Consider the following 17,645-nt stretch of genomic DNA (forward strand, 5'->3'; position numbering starts at 1 on the left):
ATAAGATGTAGACAGATTTTACATGAAGAGCCCTTTCTGGTTTTGGGAATTCTGCGTGGTTGCATAGAATGGATGTTGTTGAGCACCTGTTGAGAAGGTACTCAACAGGTGGAGGTCAAGCTATTTGCATAGTTGAAAATTCTGCTACACCAGCTGAAAATTGGAATTTCCATGTCATGGCGAATTTTTATATTTTATCATTTGTTTTTATTTTACTTTGGCAGATTTTTGTTTTGTTTTGTTTTGTTTCCTGTAGTGCTGAAATTCTGTAATTATTTTTTCTTTGGAAATACTTTCCACAAAATATATTGCTTTTAACAAACCATTTCTTCAATGGAAAATCCTTTCCGACTGAAAAATTTCAAACTCTCCACCACACTTGAGTTGAAACTCATGGGTTAATCTCCATGAAGTTCCACAGGACCACCGTCTGCAGGAGGGACTTTTACAGCCTCTTTTAGAGAACAAAAATAAAGAGGAACTGACTTTAGCCCAAAGGGATTAATTGGTACCCTTATTTCATTAGGTTATTTAAAGCAAAGATCTCATTAAACTTTCATTGGAATAACATTAGAAGAAGTCTGTAAGCTGCAGCTGTTGGGAAGAATTGAGAGGTCAGCAAATTACCAGTTGATAACAAAAAATAGTATTACAGTCTGAGAGAGGGGGAATAAAGGTGCAGAGTGGAGACTTGGGACCTTTTAATTCTCTGGTTTTATATTTGTGGCTGTGCAGATGCTGATGTGCTACTTGCTTTATGTAAATTCTCTTGAGCTAAAGAAAGCTCAACAGAAGCTGAGGAGACCTGGAGTGTCACAATAAGACAAAGTTGTTCATGTGGTTCTTCACTGAGGTTGTTTGGCTCTCTCTGGCCTAATTAGCTGCTGTGTTAGGGATGATATATATTCTCTTAGTTCGCCCTGTTGAAACCACTCCACATGCACCAGGCAGGACTAATGGAATAGTTTCAGCACCCCCAAAGTGACTGTGTACACGTTGGGGTGAGACCAGGACAGCATGGTAGAGAGGGGAAGAAAGCAGCATTAAACCTCAGCTCCAGATGCCTTGCATCACTTACAGCCTCTGTGTAGCCTCTGTGGAGTTTTGTATTTATTTTGTATTAGACATATGGGAATTCAATGAGAAAGCCTTTTCACTGGGTTAGTTTGAGAAAGGGGTGAGTGATGGTTACTGCTTGGTTGGGTTTGGCTAATTTTGGCCCACTTTCTGTGCTGTTTGGAACTGTGTAAAGCAGTGTTTGAACTGAGGGGGCCAGGCCCCATACAAACAGCTTTCTGAGGTCACTGTGGCCATGAGATGACAGGTCCACAGCACAGCTCTTCTGCAGTCAAGGGAATGCATAGTGTGTGCAGAAGCCACTGGACACCTTAGCCAGGCTGTTTTGCCTGCAGTCAGGATGCCTGAGTTCCCATTTCAGCCCTGTGACCTCATGCCTCCCTTTCCCTGTGTCCTCTCTCCCCTCCTTGTACTTCTCTGTAGTGGTTTGAGCTGTGCTGATTATCTCAGAGGGTCAACAAAGCCTGGGCCCACCTGCCCAGGACCAAGGCACCCACATGGATCCACATGTGCATCCATCCTTGTCTCTTCCCTATAACACTGTTCCCAGGGAGCTTGCACAAATGCAACCAGGAACACTTTGCATTTGTGACGATTTGGGGAAAAGAAAGGTTCAAAATGCTGTCCTGTTGTAGCATCATTTGCCAGTTCTATTTGCAGTAAGCCATGAGAAGTAGCTTAAAATCAAGCAAACTATTTGCTAGAAAAATCAGATTTTAAGCCCTAAGAAGTGGAGCTGAATTGATTGTTCTTCCTTTATGGGACAGGAATGCTAATGTCATACTTAGATGCCAGTAAATGGACTTAGTGCTCAGCTGCTGCAGCCAAGGAGGGCTTTGCTTCTCTCCCTTCCCCTGCCTGTCCCCCACCACTCCCCTTCTGCTGGCACTGAGTGTTCTGCCCCCACCAGCAAGCGTGTTCAGAAAGCTAGATCAGCAGAAAACTAGCCCTACAGAAAGGAGCCGAGAGCCGTCAGCTGGCTCAGATCTCCAACCCAGCTCATCTGAGGCCAGAAAAATGCCAGTGCACAAGGAAAAGTGGGAGGAGAGGAGCAGGGACCATTTTCAGTGGTGGTTATTGTTTAAATCAGAATAGTTTCCCTACAGAGCCACAACTTAAGATTTGAAAAGTCCCGAGTGGGTACCCTGGCTCTATTAAGTCTCCCAGGCTGTCTGTCTCTTCCTGCTCCAGGAGTTCAGACATCCTACATGCTCTTCTGCAAGCCCCTTGCCTGCAAGCCTCTGCAGCTGCTGGCACATCAGCAGATCCATCTAGAAGAATTCTTGGCTGTGGGAATATTCCTATTTCTACTTGATTTTCTGTATACTTACATTGCGTTGCAAATGCTGATTGTGTCTTACTCTGGGGATTATAAATCCTAACAATGTACACTGAAATCATTGAGCTATTTCAGTTAGCAGTTCCTGGCCAAAAGATTTATTTTTTTTTCTGTAAGTGAGGTTACAATCAGTGCTTGAAATTTGGCAACTGCTGAAGACCTGTGTAGTATCACTGAAAAATGAATAAAGTAGTTATCAAGATAGGGAAATTTGACTTATATCATCAAACACCTCTTCCATAACCTCTACCTATTGAGAATTTAGGCTCTCAAATAGTACAACTTCAGTAATTGTGCTCTTCTGGTTGCCAGTGGTAACAGTCCATGTGCACACACTCGCAGTTCCTGACAGATACATGGAAATGTGACTTAGTATAACCCACTGCCACTGAAGTATAAGTTAGTTTATGGTGACTTGAGTTATACCTGGTTTATAAGGGACTTTGAACATGTGCACACACCAAACATGCACGTGCGGAGTGGCCGTGACTGAGCCAACACATGCCAACTTGTCACGCTGCAAGAGCTGTTATACGAACTCATATGGATATATTCTACTGGAGGAGAACCAGTATACCCATGCTGGGTCTGAGAAAACTGAAGTAACTGCTCCTGAATTGAATTTTGGTGTCTCATTCTGTTTATATTATGAAAGAGATGGGTGAGTGCTGGCTTTGTTAGTCCTGTGTGTTGCTGCATGAGGTATCATAGATGGGTAGAAAGCCCTGCAGCCACACTGGCAGAATTAGAATGGTCTGTAAAGGATGGAAGCTGTATTGAGACAGATCCATCTCCAGGCTGAGTGTGATGTGTATGTACATATATATTGATCTTTATGAATCTACCATTGATTCATTGTATTGACAGAGGGTCAAATTCTTAGTTGATTTATAATGAAGTGTGATTCCATTAATTTCAGCTACTCCCTGGCATATCTGCATTTCTCTCACAGTTGTTGATATCTTGGTCCTTCAGGAACAGACTTGCTTATGCTATTGGCATTGAAAAATAATCCTCGTCCTTGATGTTAGCTCTGTTTTACCTAGAGTGAAGCAGGGGAATTTGCTGGCTAGTATACAGTGTGTTCCCAGAAATGTATGTGCACTGTGAATATGTGTGTTTAAGGCTCACACAGCTCTCTCAAAAAACTTTTACCAGTGAATCTCACATGATCAATACTTGCCTCTCTTCTAGGCTTTCACATTATGCAGAGTGGTCGTAAGAGATGTCCTCAGGATGTTTGAATAAATAGAGCTTGTTTCTGTTTTCATGGTTTGGGTTTTATCTCAGAAGACTTGTGCATGAGACTTGAGATTGTCCAGCAGATAAGTGAGTATTCCTTTCTCCAGAGTTCCTCCTAGTTTGCTCCTGCAGTGGCTGTGCAGCTGGAGTTATCATCTGATCGAGGCACGTGCACAGACTTCAGTTTCCACCTAGGCAGCGAATTGGCAATTCTTTAAGGCCCCGGTGAGCTCCCAGGGCTGCTCACTCCTGCTCCCCTGTGCACCACACAGCAGGGTGGCAGGGGGCTCTGCCCACTGTGGGGAAGACAGCCAAAGGGCAGCTCTGACATTTCCCTCTGCTTCTTTTTTCCTTGATGGAGAAAGCAGAGCATTCATGAGTCAGTTCTTTAGTGTTGCCAACCTCCGTCACTCATAAATTGTTAATTGGGCATGCAAAATCGTGCCATTTGGGGCTTTTAGGGCTGTTGTGTATTTTAACTCTGTATCTTTTGCCTGCTAGGTTGCAGGAGCTTAGGGTATCTTCTTTTAAAACCTTCTTTTGTAGTTCCCAGTTTAATCAGGTAGCAGTTCCATGTTCAGCAGAAGTCTCAGCCAAACTGCATCTTCAAATATAAGACAACAAATTGGGGTAGGCTGGACTATGAGGTTTCCTCAGCCACTGTTTGATCTCTTGACTATATGTCAGCTACCAAGTCTGGCCTTTGAAATGTTTGGGTTTATAAGAAACCAATAAACATTATAGAAAGACATCCTGAGCAGAGTTTGTGTCGTCTCTTCTATATTACAGTAAGCCAGAATTTCAAGTACACAACCCTATTCACTGTGGTATTAAATGGAATTAGAATTGCCAATTTGCCATTCTGCTACTATGAATCATTAGGCTCCAGCAATGTAATGCCCATTAGATCATCCAGTTCAGCTCCCAATCCCTGTCAGATTGTTCACTACAAATATTTTCCTCATAGGTCTTGCATTCAGTTTACTACACTGTAGACTTTCCACTGCTTCCCTTGGAAAAGAGTGGATCAAGAATACTAGGAAACATCAAATCATATTGAATATGTCATTCCAGATTGTAAACAAACAAAGCTAAAAATAATTTCAGGACCATGTACAGTGGAAACCTTTCACTTAAAAAAAAAAAAACAAACTATGAAAAAGCTACTCTGAGAAAGCCCTTTCAAATCTTTGTATAGTTGTAGGTTTTCCTTTGTCAGATATTTTTGTTTAAAATATAAGATAAGAAAGAATATGCTAGAAGCTCAGAACAGTGATTTCTCTTGGAGAGATAGAAAATTAAGCAGACTTGTGGTTCTGGTTCTGGTGCTTGTTTATGTGTCACCTCCCTTAATGGTAAATAATTATAAGCAGAATCAAATGATAGATATCTGCTGTGCTGAATTCCACTGTTCTGATTTAGTTACACTAAGCATGGAGGTTTTGAGTCTGATTTTTAGAACTCTCAGGCGCCAAATGGCATGCTTCACATTAGCCTGCAGTTCTGTACCTAATTTGCATTCAGTTATGCAAATTAAACATTTGACTTGAGTAATCACACACAAATCAGCATGTCTGATCATTTGCACACAAGCTTATTCACTTCATTTGCTCAAATAAAATATATACTCAAACTAAGTAGACAGCTTAGTCTGTAACCATTTTAGTAACCAGCTTCAGAATTTCTGAGGCTGATAATGTTGTTTCTTAATAGGGCAGCTGCGTGCAGTTAATAGTATAGGCATCTTTTAATAAAACTTCCCTTGTGCAGTTTTGCATGCCTTTAGAATCTATTAGTGATGCACATAGGGTTGCCTGAATACATGAAAAGTCAAATGTATGGAAGTCTGCTAAAGCTGACCTTCAGTTGTATTTTTGTCTGTTGGTATGCTAAAAGCAAGTAAAAGAAAATAACCCTGAGGTCTAGTTAGGACATAACCTGGTTTGGGCAGTTTAAGCAAGAAGTGCATATCTACACATATGCTAGTTAGAAATGTGCAAATTTAGCCTTTTCCTGCAGTGAAAGAAGCAAAATATAAAATTACTTCTGTACCCAAATATTCATTCTGTCAGTAGCATTCCACTGTTCCAGGAAGTTGCAATAATATGGATTGCTATCTGATGAAAGAATATCAGCTTTTGGGAAAAAAAAGTGAAATTATTTTGCAAATGAAGCAGAAAGTGGGGGTTCAAAATATTTCAAGTACGCTCAGTTCTTGAGGGAGAAGTGGCTGTTGGCACAGGCACAGAAAACTGTCTTGATACACTAATGCTCAACAAATCTATGAAAAATGCATTTGATAAGCAAGGCCTTTTGAAATTAAGATGGTTTTATTATTTCTTTGTATACAAAATTGGAATACAACCAGTTCTTGTAAATTAGATAAATAAGCAGTTTAGGAATTAACAATAAAAAATATTCAAAGAAAAGAATATTATTCCTCTGAGACTGCTGTAGGGCTCCCTGCAGGGTGATGCAGTACCATAGCTGCCTGCCTGCCTGCCTGCATGGTGAACTCTGAAGGCTGTTTGCTATGTCTTCTGTTGCATTCAGAACTGACCAGGTAGGTGAGGAAGGCCAGAGCACAGGAACTGAAGAGAACTCTGCAGTGAATTACAGAAAGCTGAACTCTCTCTGAAATCATAATGGTGCTGAGATCTCTGCTTTTGTGTGTGCACTAGGATTCTTTGGGGCATATTCACTGAGCCTTTGGTACCCAAGGAAATGCATTCTCAGAAGCTTCAGCTCTTTGGTATCATCACGAGTCAGATGTCACTTTAGTTAACACCTCTTCATCCCTCTTTGTCAGGTACATTAAGTCCATGGTGGTCAAGGTGACCTGATTCCTGCCAAAGTAACTCATGGTCAGGAGAGGAGCTGCTGATGCCTGTGTAAGGCATCCTTACTTAAAATGGACTCTTTCCCAAAAGGTCTGAGGTGGTCATGGCAGGGACAGACAGTCCAAGAAGCAGTGCCATCTCCCCACCATCCACCCATGCCCAGCCACACACCTGCACAGACAGCTGCAGGGAGTATCTGAAAGACCTCAAGTTAAAAAAAAAAAAAAAATTGTAGTGTATAAAGTAAAGCTGTAAGGCAGTTTTGGTTGGCAGTCATGCAGGGCCAGAGCATGGCTTGACTTTGGGGGAGGCTGGGAAGCTGCCTGGCCAGAGGCAGGTCCTGTGACCTCAGACTAAACAGCCCCTTTACAAACAATGGGGGGGTGAGAGATAAGTTTTGCTTTGTTTAGGTCTCCATATTAATTGTGATTAAAAATAGAGCCCTCAGCAATGGCAGAGAGCAAAACAAGTGTGGCATTGTTAGCTTTATCAGGAGAAACAGGGAGCATGAAAGATGAAAACATGAGGCAAGAAGAGAGACCAAGGTCTGTGTCAGTCTGGACCACCCTCTCCCCCCAGCTCAATCTACCTGCTCATTTTAGTGCAGAACAATAATACATTTTTCTCCATGTTTTGTGTTTAAATGAAAGTTTTAACCTGTCAGTAGTTAGTGCCTGGAGATGCCAATCCTGTTCTTAGTTCATCCATTCCCTGCCTGCAGTTCAGGATTACACAACTACAACTGAGTAATTTGTTCTCAAGACTTTAGCGCTGGAGGTAAAATCTCAGCCCCACTGGGATTTCCAATAACAACATATCCATCAGTTTCAACAGATTTCACCCAAGGGAAATAACATTCCAGCTTATTCTGAAAGTCTTGGCTGAGATGATCTCTAGAAGACTGCAACACCGTAGACTCAGCCTCAGAACTGTGCAGGGGGATGCTTCTGACAGATCTGTGCTTACATTTTCTAGTGGTTTGTTTGCTGTGTGGATGAATTTGGGATAATGATGAGAGAGGAGTTTGGAAGCTTCATCTGAAACAGTATGGGACAGAAATACCCAGAAACAGATCCCTTCAGCATTCATTAGTGTTTGTTTTATTACACCAGCAGCCAATGATACCTACCACATGAAAGCTCCATTTTCGTGGCTGTTATATGAACATAACTATAACAAATGACATTTGCAGACCAGAAGACATGAGATCTTAAAAAACTTTTTGTATTCTTTCCCAATGTATTTCTTAAGTGCTCACCCCCAAACACAGAGCAGCTTGAGATGAACAGAGGGAGTGAAAAAAAAAAGCACAATTTTTCATTTCATTACATAAACAACACAGATTTCAAGTCTGGACTGGCTGAGATCAAAAGTTTGTCTGATTCTGTATGTGATCACTCCTAGTGGTTATTATTATGAGCAGATAAGCAAACACTAGCCTTCTCCACAATGCTGTCCCAGCCTCCAACCATCTGGGGCTAAGCATCAATAAATGGAGTATTTGCATTCAGTAACTTGAATGAATTTTTTGTCAATTTTTTTATCCAATTGCTTTCTGAACCCATTTAAACTTACAGCATGAATAACATCCTGCTAAAAATAGTTCTGTAGCTGTGTCTCACATCAGAACCTCCTTGTCTGCTTTTTACCTTGCATGTGCTCATTCCACATGATGTCCTTCAACTCTTGAATTGGAAGATTCATCGATTTTTGTTCATATTTCTCTCTCAAATTTTCCTTTCCTGGCCAGCAAAAATCTTAGTCCAGTTAACTTGTTCCTCTATGGACTCTGGTTTTTGGGGTTTTTTTGTTGTTTTGTTTTTTTGGTTTTTTGGGTTTTTTTTGACAGTTCTTTTTGCCCTTCTCTGTACATTTTTCTTTCTGCTATTTTTTTTTCTGTGATGGGGGTGGTTTTAGACACTGCCAGCATGATGTGTCTTTGCTTTGCTCTCTGTTCCTTTGCTGGCATTCAGTTTGCTGTCTGAGCACTTGAATTTCTGAGCACTGAGATGATGTTATAGCAGAATCTATTCTGACCTTGGGATCTCATTCCCAAGGACTGAGTTTAGGTCCCATCACTGTAGGTAGAGTAAGGGCTGTTTTGTATGTGCTGGATTTTATATTTGTCTATACTGAATTTCATCTGCTCTTCTATCACCTAGATGCTGATAATCTTCTTTGCCTGTGAGTTTTCACTCATAATTTGCTCTTACCCTTCTGTTCTGCCTTTTAAGCAATGTGAAGAGCTTCCCTCTTACCCACAACAGCCTAATTTCTTTAAGCATCTCTAGCAAGTGATCTTGTTGAGTGCCTTTGGGCACAGGCTTTCCAGTTAAGCTATGTCAAATGGATACCTCTTGTTATCTTGTTATCTACTTCAAAATCCTTACTAGAGTTGTGAAGTACAATTTTCCTTTGCAAAAGCTGAGCTGGACCTCTCCAGTATATCCTACTTATCCCAGTGTCACATAAAGCTGTTCTTTAAAAAAATTTTATATATACGTTTTGCCTGGTAAAAGCATTTTTCCTTGAACCTTTTCAAAAATGGTGCCATATTTGCCACTTTCCAGTGTTCTGATGCCAAGATAATTGTCAGCCAACAGCTGCACATTATAGTTAGCAGTTCAGCTAAACAAAGATGGAAGCAGAAAAAATAGTGATTTTTAAAAAATTTATTTTTAGTTTCCTGGAAAAGAGTCTAGTTTTGCAAGTTTCTGAATGACCTGGCATTTTGGTTTGTTGTTAATGTCAACCCATAACATTTAGTGATTATCTGCTAGTTTATCTTTTCACTATTTGACAAATATTGTGATAAAGGACACTCGGCCAGTCAGAAAGTAGAGAAGCTGACCTGTGCTTCAAGCACTGGCAAATGAAAAATGAAATGACAAAGACAAAAATCTAACAGTAATCTGGAAACAAAGCGAAATAAAACTCACATACAATAGAAAACTTGAAAAGAGGCAAAATAAAGCAGTCAATTTTATTTTGAGTTGTTCTCAATATTTTTCCATTTCAAAGGGGTTGCTGTTCTCAGTGAAAACCCAACTCTGCTGTAAATGTTCCTACCACTGTTAGAACTGAGCTTGGAGGAAAGCAGCTTGTTCAGCAGTATCTGTTACTCATCAGGGATGTTGTATATTTAAACTGACGTAGGACTGTGCTACAGAGGCTGGAAACATTAAATAACGTGCAAGTTTGTGTTTCCTTGTGAACATAATTGCCTGACCTCTACAGCAGATGCAATTTGCCAAGATTTTCTTAACAAAGGCAGTGACCTTAGTTTACTACATAGTATGAATGTGTTCAAGCTTTGGCACTGGTGTATACCACATTCCCTTTCTTTCCTTTGCAGTTTTCCCTATTGTTCAACTCACTCTATTTACTTGGGGCCCAAAAGAACCGGCACAAACTACCTGCTCCACCACACGTATTGATTAGGCTGATATTGAATTACAGTTCCTTGTTTTAAGAAGTTTTGTCAATGTGCAGTCCTGCAGAGCGTTGTTTATGAAATAAGGCTGTTACAAGGTCAGAGGACTAGCAACCCCGTGGGATGGTAAATGGCATTGCAAACTATATACTGTTAATTATTTAACATGTCTTCAGATGAGTGATTTGAACTGAACTGTCTCATCTTTCACAGCTAAATACTGAAGATGACTCAAAAGCTTTTATGGCCTAAATCATCCAGGGTAATTTACTTCTGAAAATTGAGATGGTAAAGAAAAAGCAAAAAAAAAAAAAAAAAAGAAAGCTGGGTTTTTACAGATATGAATTATTGTCCCTTTGCATTCCTTCTTTTCACCAACCACAACACACCCAGTTCATTTTTCTGTGTTCTATAACATCCCCACCAGGCAAAAGACCTTAGATGCCAGCTGGGTCACTTTTGTACCTGTGCCAGCCTCTGGTGAACAAATATGTGTGGGTTCTCCCTTATCTGCTGGATGTTCTCTTCCCAGCCACTAATTTTCATGAAAACTGTAAGAGTTTTGCTTTGCTGAGACTCCTGCCAGTCTGTCAAATCTGACTGGAATGCACTCAGTTTTGGCAGGGAGAGGAGGAAAATTCAAAGATCCTCAGTAATCAAAATTCCAATGGCAGGGTGCTCTTTTATGTTTATTGTCTCTGGAAATCAAATGTCCCTTGAGTCAATCACCCAGCCAAGAACATGATATTTGAATATAACCTTCTATTTAAAAGTAGATTGTAATATGGGTGCATCCTGAAAAAGTTCACTAATGACAAGCTACTTCACATATAATCTGCCCCTTAAAGCTCCACAATAGGGAGAATAAAACATCCTTACTCCTTTGCTTCATTTTATCTTTATTCTTCAGATTGAGTTCTGTCCTCCACTATTCTTCAGACTAAATCATACAGTGTCGATCTTCCCTCCTCATTTTCTGAGATGGATCATTCCCTCCTATTTTTTGTCCTTAGTATTGTTCCTTTTCCTTCCATGTCCAACTTTGCCATCATCTCCTCTTTTCTCTCTGCTCTTCTACCCCTGTCATGTTTCCTTCTCGTCCTTATCTCCCTGCCTCATAATTTACTCTTTTCTTCTCTGTCCCCTGATCCTCTTTGCTATCTTCTACTTGAATTGCACTATGCCTGCATGAACTCATGCCTTCTATAATGTATTTCATCCATTTTGGTCAGAAAGGGGAGTTGAGGCCAGCAGGACTGCTTGAGTGGGCACCATATTAACTCAGGCTCAAGTTTTCCAGTGGAGTTTAAACAGCTGCTCAGCTTTGACACTTAATCCCCATTAATTTTGAGTAGGATTAAGGGGTCTAAATCCCTCTGAGCCTCTGGTCCCAGGTCAGCAACATTATCCATCCCACATTGCAGCACCTTAGCAAGACCCTCACAAAACTTCTGCTATAAATGACAGAAGTGGCCAATATATGTGGCCACTTTTTGCTGTGCTTAGACCATCTCTCCTGCTTCCTAATACATTGCAGTTGTGCTGATTGGTGGAGGTGTACTTGTGCCTGAAACCATGATAAAAAGCTGATGGGGGAAGAAGCTGAGAGGGAAAAAGGTCAGAGAAATATGGAAACCTGGGCACTGAGGGGATGTAAGAGTGCCAGTTTGTGGATTGCCTGATTTCATCAGGTTCTCAAGAGAATTATGTCTCTATGCACATTCTTCTCCCTTTTGCTCTCTCCAACACTCCAACAAGGAGAACTGAAGGAAACTGTGAGTAGGAAGGCAGATTTTCCAGTTCCCTTTGTAGGAATGACCCACTTAACAGATACAATCAGGGTATTTGCTCTTTTTTGCTGTTTCCAGTAAGGGATGTTCAAAAGCAAAATGCCCATTCATTGGGATGCCCAGTGTCCAAATTGGCTTGCACAAAGGAGCTAATCTTGTTCTCAGCAATCCTATTTGTTCAGGTGCAAAACAAGTGTCTGCTGTAGCTACCAATCTAAATACAGATACTGGGACCTTAAAAAGAAGAAAATAAATAAAAGAAAAAAAAATTAAAAATAAAAAAAGAAAGAAGACCATTTCAGACAAGCCATAGTGAACCCAAGCAAATTTCAAGTAAATTAATTGTGGAACAACACAATGTATGATTTTGGCATCCTAAAATGGAACATATTCCCTGTAAAATGGGCACACTGTGCAGCTCTCTGACATTTCCAAATGAAACAATAGGACCACTAGAATGGAAAGTCTGCAGGAGCAGCAGACAAGGAAAGGAAGTTTAGGTTGAACAAAGGCTTTGTTCATTTTTACAGCCCCTAGAGGAGAGTAGTGCTGTACAGAAGCTGTTAATGATGGGCTGGATTGGATGGCTGAAACCAGTGCCAAGATCTAAATGTGTTTTTACTCCAAACTCCTCCCCAGCTGTCCAGATACCCTGCAGAATTTCCAGCTGGTGTGAACCCCATGGGCTTCTGGATCAGCACAAAAAAAAAAGGGGGGGGGGCAATCCTATCCGTGGTTTGCACATCACCTTCTCGCTTGGTAAATGCAATTCACTTGCATGAAATAGCAAACCATTAAGCTTTGTCTGACAAACTTACAAGTTGACCTAAAGTCTTGGGTTGTAGGAAGGAACTGTGCTGTGCTGAGGACTTGCTCAGGTAACTATGGCAACTCTGCTTCTCTGTTAGGCTTTGAAAGAATTGTCCTTAAGTGAAAACAGCTCCAGCCTACCATTGCTGTTTAATAAATAATCTGCCAGTGGAGGAGGATTCAGGTTCAGAGAAGCTGTGCTTCCTTTCAACTAGGCTGGAAAATAGAAAAGTAAAATTCAGCAAAGCCTTTTTCAGAATTTCCATGACATGACTTTGTTCCGCGGGCATGTAAACAAATCCCTCATGCACTCCCAGGGCTCGTCAGAGAGGTACAGGCTTTGGGATCTGCTCCTCACAGCAGGTAAATGCAGAATTAGAGCTCATGAATTGCTTTTGCTCGTACTCTCCCTGCTGTACTTGAAGTAATTTCTAAGCTATATGTCATCATTTTAGATCTACATGAGCAAAATGAGATATTTTATTTTTTTTATTAGGCAGTGAGGGAAAGAAAAGGAGAGAAACCTTTTGAAATTTTTCATTCAAGACCATCAGGGGGAGATTCAACCTGTGTAGTTCTGCGATATATCAAAGTGCATTGGGGTCAGAAAATAACTCTGCACAGTTCCTGAGTGGGAATGATGTTTACAGGCTTTTCTTTTACAAGTTTGGATTCTGCCAGGGACATTACATGAGAACTTACAATTTGTTCTTTATAACTAAGAGCCGTTTTGAATAGTAGCCAGGCAGTCCAGGCCAGGTTCTTCTTTTAGGCTCTGATGCAGCAAGGATGGGCCTTAGGGCCTGTTATAAGTTTTCCATAGGCTTCAGTCAGGGTTGGGTCACTTGGGCATCTCATTAAGGTGGGACACCTTGGTCAGCAGCAGACTCGCTTCTCCTGCTTCTCTCTGCAGTAGAGTGAAGGAGGAATGGCCAAAGCAGTGCAGCTTTGCCCTGCTGCTCAGGCATGTCCATGTATTTTGAAGTCTGAGGTGTCTCTGTTCCAGCACACATTTTGTACTTGGCTATATGACCTCTTCTTCACAAGATGGGGTGGGCAGTACAATGTATTCAGAAGTGTTGTCAGATAAATAGAAGAAAGCTTGTATGGCCAGCTGAGTGACTTCCACAGAGAAGGTCTTACAGATCTTACAGATACCTGAGCGGATCTAAAGTACCTCTCAGATCTAAGCATTTTAAAACCTGTCCAGTCTTCTAACCAGCTAGGAGAGCTCTCACCTCACCTGCTGACATCCCTTCCTTCTGTCCACGGGCATGCTGTCTGCAAGGAAGGCAAAGGCACTGAGGGCCACAGTGTGCCCTTTCCTCTCTCCCTGCCCTCTCACTGTGTGAATCCCATCCAAGTTTGCCTGCCAATATCTACTGGTCTCTGCCAGCATAAACAGTGGCAGAGGGCCACAGGGGCTGCAATTCCACTTATGAGGAGAGGAACAATAAGAGACCAGTTTGGTCCAGAAAGCATATGGAAGTGGACAAAATGGAGGCATAACAAAAGTGAAGAGAAGATCTACAAAAGTGGTACCTGTATGACCTCTCCAAAACACTGCAGAACCATGGTAAGGTCGTCTTTGTCTTCCCCAGCTCCATAGCCTGGTGGAAGGACAGCAGTTCAGACCCTTTGAATGTGGTCCCACAAGGATGCGGGGTCCAGTGTCATCAGGGAGAGGCACGTGCCTCAGCTTTGTCCATTGGGCATCAAAATAATGAAGCTATTAGGAGCAGCAGGCAGGAACAGGACCTGGTCACCACCCCAGAACAAGGCAGGGAAAATGCCATGGACAATGCCAGGATGAGTAGGATGACTGAGGAAATGAAAGGAAATGTGTTCCCTGCTGAAACCTCCAAATTTGGAAGGTGCCTTCTCCCGTCATATTGCTGTTTTCCTGGGATTTGTTGGTTCCTGAGCTGAAGATTAAGACTTGCAGGCTCATAGACACTCTCTGGTTATTGTCTATGAGACCAAGACATGAAGTCATTAAAAATAACTCCTCTTGCCACTACCCAAATAACTCAGTAGGGTTGAGTGACTGTAACCCAGTTTGACCTTTTGTCATTCCAAGTACTGCTATTGTGAGGCTGCAGTTTCATGATTTGTGGGGAGCAAATTCCCCTCCAAACAAAGGCAAAACTAGAGCCAGGGTGCTGTGCACATCTCTGGGAGAGCAGAGTGGAGTGGCCATGCCCAAGTTCTCTCTGAAATGAGGCAGCCCCAAAATTGCCACATTTCTGGGGAGGGCCTGTCACAGGGTATGGCTGAGAACCTTCCATACTCCTCTGGAGTGAAGGTTTATCACTGCATTCTATCAAGATTTGCACAAAGTGTGCCTTTGTAGGTGAGATAAAGTTTCCACTCCTGACTGAAAAAAGGAGGGGGAGGAAAGGGAGAGAGGCTCAGAGCCTAAGAATCCTAGCACTTAGATGTCTTAATTAAAAGTAAACTTTTCCTTTAGGGTGGCTGTGGTTAGAGCAGCAGGCAGAGAGACCTGACAGCACAGGCTAAACAGAGAGAAAAAAAGGCTCTTTCTTTTTTTCTTATTTTTTTCCTTTTTTCCCAAACATTCACTTTGGCCTCAGTCTGAAATGGCTTTGAAACTGCAGACACCTTCATGTAAATGTTCTTAATAAAGGAAAAGAAGTCCGCTGCAGGACATTTGTAATCCTTCTGATTTAGATGTTTTAATAATGTGCGAGTTTATCTTGGAGGAAGGTGACTGACCTGGAATTAATGTCTCTGCCAATGTAAGGCTAAAAGCTCAGACAGAATGCTTAAATATAATAATATAATGTGTCTGTATGTGTGTATGTGCATATATACACACACACACACACATATATATAGACACATATATGCATGTGCTATATAAACACATCTTTAAGTAATCATAAACGCCCTTTAGAAATTATTTCAGCACAAATTAAGGTATAGACAGCATCTGATTGGCTCAGTCACTACAGAGTGGTGCCTCATGATATATTCATTTCCTATTATGGTGTGGTTAATTAGGTATTTCAATTTAATTACTGCAGTCAATAGCACTTTCAGTTGAGTGTCTTAAGCGTTCATTTAATTTACTGTAGATTTAATAAGGCAGTGGTTGTATGTAAAGCTGTTAACCATCTGGATGGGCTGCAAAGCCCATCTTTTCTCTTGGGTAGCTGGAGCCTGATCCAAGACACACTGATGTCTACAGCAGTCTTTCTGTTAAATTCAGAAGCTTAAAACCTAGGCTCCATGGGGAGCAAGGAGGTAGGCAAATGCCTCTGGCCGTGGGCTTCCTGGCTGGCCTGTGTGAGGGAGGGTTTTTAAGGTGCCATTTCTCTCCTGTAGGCAATTTCATATAGCAGTAATGGTAGGAAGAGCAACCCATGACTCAGGGTTTGATAATTGTGAGCTATGAGACTGAGCCTTAGAGTTTTAACCAGAATTTCAAGTGGTTTCTCACAGCCTGGGTGAGGAGGTGATGAGTTGGGTCATACCTAGGAAAATTTAAAATAAACACACCAATTTGACAAACATCGTGCAACTGAATGATCTATTTTACCCCTGTCACAAGGTCTGGCAGAGCTGTTCATCCTCACTCCACCTCCTATGAGTGAGTCACTAGCTCATGCTGTGGGTCAGGAAATATGCAGGTCTGTGGATTTTCAGATAACTAAACTTCTGGGAGAAAAAAGAGACAACCACTAGATACAAGCATTGCCTCTTATGATTTCAGGGCCTCTTTTAAATAGGAACATGATTTATTCAGGAAAAAGGTGATATAGCATAGGACTATGATTATAGGGTCTGGACTTTATGGCCTGGAGACCTGGCCATCCTGTGTTCCTGCACAGCTTTACTTAAAAATCAGGCCCTGGTGAAATTGTAAAATACCACAGTAGTAGAGATATACTGATGCCTAATGAGGTTGGCAGGTACCTGAGGGAATTTCCAGGAGCACCTGGGTCAGGAGCAGCCAGACATTACATGTACAATATTCCCTCCACACAGACCTCATAATTTAGATAGATGAGGAGAGGAAAGAAGAGGGGGTTCTAGGCAGAGGATGAGTAGCCAGATTCCACATCTCTGCCATGGGACATGCAGAGGGAGGGTGTTTTGGTGTATCCTAGAGGAGGCCATGGTGACCCCACTGGCTGCCTCTCCCTCGACCCAATGAGAGAGGCAAATGAGTGGGTTCAGCCAGCAACCCCCACTCACATAGTGCCAATTTTATGATGTTGCCCTGGCCGAGAGCCATAGCTGGCTGGCTGGCAAGCTGCACGTGACACAGGAACCCCAGGTTCTTTGGGGCTGCGGGCTCCCATGCTCCCCAGGCTTGTAGCCAGCCTGGGTTTCAAAACAAGCAGCAGGAACAGGACTCCAGCACATGAAATCCAGTGAAGAGAAATTCTTCTGCTGCAGAAAGTAGGCAAAAGGCAACTGGAGATGAATAGGCTGCCTGACAGCTGGCAGACACACAGCCTGTCTGCCATAGATGGTAATATAGGCACTGCAACAATTACAGCATCTAAAGGCAAAAAAAGCAATAAAAAGCTAACTGGGAAAACTAGCAGTGGTTTCAGATGCTGTCGGTGGAGAGGAGCCTTTGTGATGCTTGTGACAGGCAAATGGTCTAGAAAGCTCTGCTGAGCTGTGTTTGGGAACGAGGGCCAGGAGCGCCTGGGTTCGTGCTCTATTTGTACTAGTTACACAGCCAGTTTTAAAACTTGTATTACTGCTGTTATTGTAATGATATTGCTATCACTACTGTTATTTTCTTTACACATTGATGGAGCCTGGACAGCCAGTCTTAATTTCTTATGTGAATGCAAACGGCATTTAGATTTTTGTGCAGATCAGACACCAGACACATTCCTACATTCTTGTCCAATGTTCAATATTTTTCCATGAGTCAAAGAGAACAAGAATGGGCATATTGTGTAAATGCAAAACTCTGCCTTTTTAAACTGACACGATGAATTTCAGTCCTGCCTCTTTGTCTCTCTCCTCTGAGCAGGGGCTTTTCAGCCTGCCAGATTTTGTTACTTACTATCCTTGAAAACAGAGGGAGGGAAAAGTCAGTCCTTGTTAATTCATTGTCCCAGTTACCT

At 41.9% G+C, this 17,645-nt stretch overlaps 1 protein-coding gene across 2 annotated transcripts in view; it reads left to right on the forward strand.

Annotated features, from left to right (window-relative positions):
• Positions 1 to 17,645, forward strand: part of MAML2 (mastermind like transcriptional coactivator 2) — a 209,331-nt gene that overhangs the window by 114,058 nt on the left and 77,628 nt on the right. The gene's annotated exons all lie outside the window — the stretch shown is intronic.

Source organism: Passer domesticus, chromosome 2, assembly GCF_036417665.1.
Source record: "Passer domesticus isolate bPasDom1 chromosome 2, bPasDom1.hap1, whole genome shotgun sequence".
NCBI lineage: Eukaryota > Metazoa > Chordata > Aves > Passeriformes > Passeridae > Passer > Passer domesticus.